This window comes from Agelaius tricolor, unplaced genomic scaffold (genome assembly GCF_023055355.1).
Source record: "Agelaius tricolor isolate 1412-34295 unplaced genomic scaffold, bAgeTri1.0.p SCAF_19, whole genome shotgun sequence".
NCBI lineage: Eukaryota > Metazoa > Chordata > Aves > Passeriformes > Icteridae > Agelaius > Agelaius tricolor.
The window spans coordinates 3,693,133-3,701,242 of NW_027269279.1; positions in this window are offsets into that span (position 1 = coordinate 3,693,133).

Here is an 8,110-nt window from a genome sequence, read left to right on the forward strand (position 1 = left end):
AGGAGCATGAACTGAACTCCCCTTTGAGTTTATGGGGTGTTCCTCACACCAGGGACCAGGCTGAGAAAACAGGTGGGAGACAGCACATATCCCAGGGCTGCAAAATCTCACCTGAAACAACCTGATGGAGGATCTAGATTTTCTTACAGTAAATTACTAAAAGAGTAATTAAATAATTATGCAGTTGAGAATTGTTCCCAATTGCTATCTGAGAATTAGCAGAGATAAGCACAGTGGTATAAACTGTGATTCATGCTAAGAAAGGCAGGGTGTTACAGATATTCCATGCATGGAGCATGAGGTATCTTGACATATACACACAGTAGAGATCAGCTGAAAGGAAGGAAGAGCTTTGAGCAGTGAAAAATTAAGAGACAGAAAAGAGGGAGGGAGGTTAATCAGCATTAGTGCTGCTTTCAGTCCCCAGGTCCCCTGCAGAAATGAAATTGCTTGACTTGTACAAGGTTACCCATTATCCATCCATGCCACTGCTTTCATCCCTCCCTTTCCTTGTGATGTCCTTGTGCTGCAGCCTTGGCTACATCACAGAGGGGTTAATCTGCTCTCACTCCCCACCTCTTTAAATACAAGCCATAAATGTGATTGTTTGCTTGCTTTTATTACAAGAGCTGTAGCTCTCCTGGAGAAAATACACCTTGCACCAATACTCTGGAGTTTCCAAAGGGAACTTTAAGTCTCCTTCAGCAAACGTAATGGTCACAGGCTTTAAATCTTATGATGTGGGCAATAAGCTGTTATTGGCCACAGCCAAAATAATAGCCAAAAGCTGTTATTGCCAGAGCATAAAAGCAAAATACAAGGCCTCACAGCCCAGAGCCTGCAGCTCCAAACCATAGATGTAACATAACTAACATATATAGATGTAATTCTTTGTACAGCTGCCATAAATACATGGTGCATACCTATGGCACTTGCATACACACATAAATAAATATAAATATATATATATATGTATTTGAAGTAGCCACCAACGGTATTGGAGAAAAACAAGTCTCTGTTTTTCATTACCACCTGTAATTCTACCTGGGCCCATTACTTCTTTCACTGAAGTAATGAATGAAGCAGTAATTCTCCCTAAAAGCTGTGTGGCCTCCCACATCAGTGGGGCACTGGGAATGGGCACTTAGGAGTGGTCAGTCCCAGGTGTAAGAGCTGAATTTTTCCTCTTTACCCCAAATTCAGAAGAAAACCATCAGTTTTAGGAGATTTATGTTTATTTTCATGCTGTAAGCCAGAACAAACTGGAGCTGTGATGAGGCTGCAAGCATCTGCAGGTGCTCATGAAACCAGCACTCAGCATGAGTTGAAAATTTGGCTTTGTGTCCCAGAATAAGCCAAAAATAGGGACTTTTTCCACAGGGACTAAGTGACCTCCCTGCTCCCTTCCTAACTCTGTGTGCTTTATCTGATGGGCTTCAAGGGATTTCCTCTGATTATTGCACACACCTCTGGGGACACATTCAAAAGGATCCTGAGTGCCTGTAAAACCTCTCCCTGGGAAGTCAGCCCGTGGAGAAACCTCACGGAGGAGATGTAAATCTTGGGAGGGTTTATGGCAGCTCCTCCAACATCTGTAATTCCTGTATCAGCAAACACTTTACACGTCGCTCTGGGATGTAGAGGAGGGAGAGTTATTTCAGAAAGCAACCACTTAACATCCACAGCTCTACATGGCAGGAAAAAAAAAAAGAAGTAATCCCAAACAGCTTTCCTTAATCAGACTGTGTTAAAATGTATATACATATATGAACTTACAGCATTTCACTGCTGGTCATTTTCCACTGGCTGGCCATGGATAAACTCTCAGTCACGTCCAGACTCTGCCGTGCTACAAATGACTGCTGGGATAGTTAAATATTCCTGCTGGCTCTCTTGTAGTGGTTTTCCTCCCTGAAAGAGGAAAATTGCCCTGTTCTGGATTAAAGGAGGTGACTGGGTTAAGAGCAGAGTATTATTGGGTGCTAAGAGAGGCAGCAGAAGCGGGATAAAAAATGAGGGAGAAGGAGGAGGGTTTGGTACATGTTGGCATTTTGATAGCACACCTAATTCTGGGCAGACTAAACCCTCAGCCTGCTTTGGCTGCAGTGGGATGATGGGTTTGCAGCCTATTTTACAAACCCCAAATGTATTTTGATAAAAAGTGCCACAGCAATGAAAGGAATCAATACAGCAGTGCCTCTGTGTGTGTGTTTTATATTAAGACTTAGTTGATGACTTCTCATCATTTGAAAGAAATGTTCAGCCTCAGTGCTTGAAATTATCCAGCTGCAGCATTTTCTACTCAATCCAATCTCCAGTTAATTTGATCCTTCATTTATCTTGAACAAAGCCTCCTAATAAAAACATTTGTATTACAAATGATACACTTGATCAATGGGATTGCTTTAGGCAAGTATTTGATAATTTGAACACTAGCTATAAAAAGTTCTCATTTAATCAATGTGGCTGGCCAAAATTTGGTGGGAGAGAAAGCCCCAAACCTGCACATGACTGAACAGCCAGACTATAATTACATATCAGGTTATTTAGATGTTTTTACCAACATTATTGTTAGAATTGGCCAGTGTAATTGGTGTGATATTAGCCTTAATTATTTTTGGTAACACAATTAATTATTTAGTTCACTCAAAGTGACAAGAATGGAATGAATCAAAATAAGGAGCTGGCTGGGCTAGGAACTATTAATTTTCTTTCAATCCCATGATTCCTTCAGTCAAATCAATGAGATAAATAGTCAGATGGAAAAAGCCAATGGGCATTTCCATTGAACAGGAAGAGCATCCAGGTCCCAGGCAGGTGAGGAGATGATACTGGGCCCTTCACAGGGGCTGGGAAGTTTCCCTTGGCATCACTCAGGCCTGAGATGATGCTTTTTCAAACCTACAAGATCTTCAAGGTCACAGGCTTCTCTGCTAAGGGTGGTGTGTTCCCCCCAAGGCTTGTGTCCAAAGCAGGAAACGTTTTCCCTTGGCAGCAAAAGTGAATTTCTGCTTTATTGCATCTGTGGCTATCCTTGGATGCTTTGAGAAGAAAGCATGTTCCTTGGAATGTTATCCTGTGTTTATTTTTATTAACAGTGGTATTAATCAACATTTTCCTCTGTTCTCGACAGATGGCTCAGGGATGCCTTTGGAAAGCAAAGACAAATTCCAGGTCAGGGTTCCTGTTGTTGGACATAGTTGTATGTGGGAAGTGAAATTATTCCTCTCCTTGCTCAGATTTGTGCAGCAACATTGAAAAACTTCTCACAGCTCCCCCATCCCTCCTGCACCTTGGCTGAGGAGCTTTATTTTGACACAGCCGCCAACAAGTACATCATGAAAAAAGTTCAGAAGGGCTAAAAAACATCCACAGTGTACATCAGAATATTTCACTTTGTTTCTTCAACCCTTTTAAATCAGCATTTTTAGGACTTCATTTAAAGTGGGAGACAGGAAGCAGCGCAGTGAGGACTCTCTGCTGTCACATCATGCACGGAGTTGTACAACACAACAGCCCCAAATCTCTTTCAATCCATCATTTATTTCCCTCTAGAAACCTTTTCTTTTTTTTTTTTTTTCCCTCCTTTCTGGATTGTCTTTGACTGTTATTTATATTTTTTTTTTGGTTAGTTGACTTCAAGGGACATTTCTCCTGGCTGGATAAAGATGTTTTACAAACAAATGCAGGGGAACATTTCTGATGAGGCTGCGGAGGCGGCCGGGTCCCCGTGGGCAGGTGAAGTTTTGTGTCACTCAGCTCTGCTCCATCAGGGAGCAGCATTTGTCACAGCTGCTCCACCAACAGCCCCCGAGCAGCGGCAGGGACCAAAGTGAGAGGAATTAAAGGGCTGCTCGAGGTTCCGTGGGGCTCTAAGGGCTCCCCTGGGGAGGATAAAGAAGAATTTGAAAAGGTTTTATTGACGTGGGTATGTTGCCTGTGCTTTGATACACACGCAGAGAGTAATTGTCAGTGTGGGGAGGAGGTTTTTCCACAGCTGAAACTATCTTTTATACCCTGTGGAGAGTTAAAAACTCTCAGTGTAGAACGTGGGTAGGCACGAGGGCCCAAGGCCCAAACAAGGGGTACTAAACAGGCAGCAAGGATTTATAAAGCAGCAATAGATAGCATTGCTCCCTTTCAAAGAGCTCCACAGCTCCTGCAGCACCCCAAGACACCGAGAGGGAAAGGCATCACCATCAGCAAAACGTGTGCTGAATGATGGTGATGGTGATGAAAAAAACCACAAACCACCACTGGGCAAATCTGCAGCTGCCAGGGGAGAGGCAAACACGGCAAAGCATCAGCTCAGCATCTGGAGGGGAGAGCATCTGCTGAGAGACACCTCGACGCTCACTTGGAGTGAGAAATCATCACTCTGGCTGCAATTCTTCACCAGCCAGACGCACCGAGTGAATGGAATCCACACAAATGAGGTCGTTAGCATAACCGAGTACGCTCTTCATTCCTTCAAGAATGAAAAATATGAGTAATTCCCTGGCACAGCCCAATTACAGCCTGCCAGCACTAGCACATGGGTTATATCTATTATGAAATAATAAGATAACATTAATAAGATTCCCAGAAAGGACATTAGACAGCTAATCTCACTACTGTGTACAACTGGTCTAACTATTCAGGCTGTCTCCTGCCTGCATGGCTCTACACTCTCCAGGTCTTTCTTGTCATTTTCACTGGGAAAAGTTCAGGTCTGGCAGTCTTTTAGCTGCGTGGGAAGCAGGGCGAGCTCTCTGGGAGTGCTGAGAAACACTGGGTAGCTGCTCTCTTTTCAGGAGTTTCAGTAGCAGCCATAAACGTGAGAGCTACAGCAAACAATCACACCGGCGTGAAATGCCCCTGTAGACAGAGCCGTGCTGGCAGCTGTATTTTGGGTCGTTAACCTGAGGGCTTCACACAAGTGCTGGCAGAGCTTCCGATAGTACCTGAATTATCTTCTTTTTTTCCCTCCATTTCCTTGTGTCCTGAGGCTCCAGACCTTGCATGCACACACAGCACCCAGAGCTGTTTCACGGGTGTATCAGCACAGGCAAGAAACTGAGTTTCATCTTTCAGATGAGCATCACCCCACCTTCCTGAGACACCCACAGCTAAGCTTTAAAGAGGAAAAAAATGGACAATAAGACATACAGAGAGCTGAGCATAACAACACACATCGCTCAGAATCCTGCTAAGGCAGGAGGCAGCCGAGATTTCCATCACTGTAATTTAGCAAGATGCATCTCAGGCTCTCGCAAGGAGCCTCCAGCCCCCCAGGACCAAGGACACGTCAATAGCAGCAGTCAGACCCCGAGTTTGGCAGGTGGCTAAATTGGCTCCACAGCCTCGCTGGCCCTGCTCGGGGAAGGAAAGACGCCGAGTCTCAGCACAGAGGGCTGTAATGAGGATTAATAAGGCGTGTGAAGACGCTCTGTAATTGTCCGGCCGGCTGTTTCCTTTGCACCTTATGCTGTCGTTTATGCTCGTGCAAAGTGGCTGTAAAACGCCCCAGGTCTGATTCGATAGAACTCTGCAGATTCCTCGCACAGGTGTAAATTGCTCTGCGAGGTTCAGGGCGCTGTCTAAATGCAAACTAATCTGATCATCCCTGTTGCCTCTTTTTTTTTTTTTTTTCCCCTCTCTCTTCTGTAAACTCCTCTGCAGCCAATTGAACATTTTAGTGACTAGTAAACTACAAAATATCAGGTATTTCGTGCATGAACTTACGTCCCAGAAATAGAATTCTCAGTGCTGGCCTCAAGGAGAGCTGGAGCTGCATCAAGATGCCAAGACTGGACCACCAGCACGGCAGTCCTGTGCGCTGGTTGCTGCCCACAGCCGTGGCACATTCACATCATAAACCTCAGGGGCTGGTGCACAGTGACAGCGAGCCTGAACCCTGGAGAAACCATGAAAAATGAGCTAACGACATAATTTGGGAGGGAACGGGCAAAAAGCAATGCCTGACCTTGTTCAGACATAGGAAAAAACAAGTGCAGAACGACAGCAGCTGTAAAATGAGCCTGAACTAAGCTGTATGAGCTGGTATTGCAGGGAATAACCCTTAAGAGGTGGAAGGCTGTGATGGACGCACTCCTACAGGTAGCTTCAATCCCTGGCAGCTGCAAGGCTTCGGTAATGAATGTCAGACCGCTGGGCAGCTGTGAGGGGAATAAACAGCTATTTGCCTTCAGTGGAAGTAGCATCAGTTTGACATATGACATTCAAATGATACGAGCTTTAAAAGTGTGGTTAAACGACTGCTGTTTGACTTGGAACCTCGGGCCCGCCGGAGCGGCAGCGCCGCCGTTTACCTTGGCTCTGTGGGGGATTGAATCACTGAGCTTAAAGATGAAAGATCAAAGTGTTTCTGCAAATCCAGCCTGCAGTATGTCGTGTGTCCAGCTGCTGGAGAGCGAGTGCTGCAGTGATGAGAGGGGTGAGATGGATCCTCCCCCTGCTGCGGCCTTTCCCTCTGGTGACAGCTGCTGTGGGACTGAGGAGACACAAGATGGGGGATGAAATCTGGGGAATGGAGTGAGTAAAAAGGGTTATCCCCACCTGGTCCTTCCCACAGCACCTCCTTCTCCTGCCATCCTCCTCCTCTTTCTCCACATTGGTGGGTTCCTCTCCGAGGCTCTTTGCATTTTGCCTTGCAGGACACCAGCCTGCCCTGCACCATCTCCTGGTTGATTTAGAGAAAAAAGCGCTGCCAAAATTTACCTGCCTGTTTTAGGAGCCCTTGTTAGGCCCTTGTTACATCAGCCTGTCAGCTAACCACCAGCACTCAGAACCCTTTGATAACCTACCTGCTGAAGTGCTTTGGCTTGCAATCTTCACACTGAAACAAGAGCTCAGGACCAAAGTTGCTGGAGGAAAAAATCACTGCTTCCTGACCTTTGGGCAGACTCTGTGGGCTGATTATCTCATCGATTTTAACCAAATTGAGCATTCAATACGGGTGTCTGGAGGCCTGTCTCTCCTCAGCAGCGGGTACAGTACAGCAGCAGCAGCAATAATACAGACAACCTCTATGCAAGCCAGGGTCAGGAGCAGGAGAGCTCCATGTTTCTTGTAAATTGTGGCAGGCATGATTAGTCTACATGAGCCTGGCCCTGGGAACACTGGGGCACACAGGGAGCCCACAGTGAGAGCACTTCAGAGAGGGAGCATCCTGTGAAGTGCAAATGGGTGCTCTGGCTTGGAAGGAGCAAAAATAACTGAAGAGGAATGAGTAGGAGCAGACTGGAGTGATGCCACTCGAGGGGGGACTGTCCTTCCAGAAGGAGCTGTGCTGAGCTGAGCCTGTTTGCTCTGGGAAGCAGTGCTCTGCTGTAGGAGGGGATATGCAGAGCAGAGGAGCCCATGCTGAGGCCCTACAGTCATCCTGGATATTTTTTAGGGGGAGTGGAGGACTTGCTCCAAGCTGTCAGCAGCTGGAGTATATTAGGGGAGCTCCTGAATACTTCTGCTGTAGAGCCCTCTGAAAGGAAACCCATTTGCTCACTCTGGGACCTCACTGGAATCTGAATCAAAGCATGGCATAAGGTGGACACACATCAAATTTCACTATTGCCTAAGTGTAAATAATCTTTAAAAAATTATAGGTGCAAGTAAACTGAGGCACAGGACTGTGGAAGAGCACAGCTCCATTTCCCCTAGACATGGGGGAGTGGTTACCCCTGGAAATCTGACCAGAAAGGGCTGACACCAAACATCTCCCAGACAGCTGCTCAGTCTGGAATAAACCCAAGAAACAGCATCCCAGGTACTGAACCTGCTGGAGAATTCAGCATCCAAGCATTTCCCCACTGCAAGATCTCACCCAAACCACTCCACAAAGCCAAATCTGTTGGCAAACCTCCCTCTAGGACACTTGGAAACCCATACAGATGTGTGCTTCCTGCTCTAAAGCACAAAATTCAGCAAAACAAAGATGAGATGTGGCAGAACCCCACCAGGTGCTGGGGGATGAGGCAGTGCTGTGTCCATCTCTCTGCAGGTACAGCAGCGTTCCCAGCCCAGCTCTGCTCCCCCACTCCCTTGGCACAGGGTGCAGCAGATGAAGATGCCTTTGAAGAGACATGAGAGGGGCTGAAACCCTTTGACACCT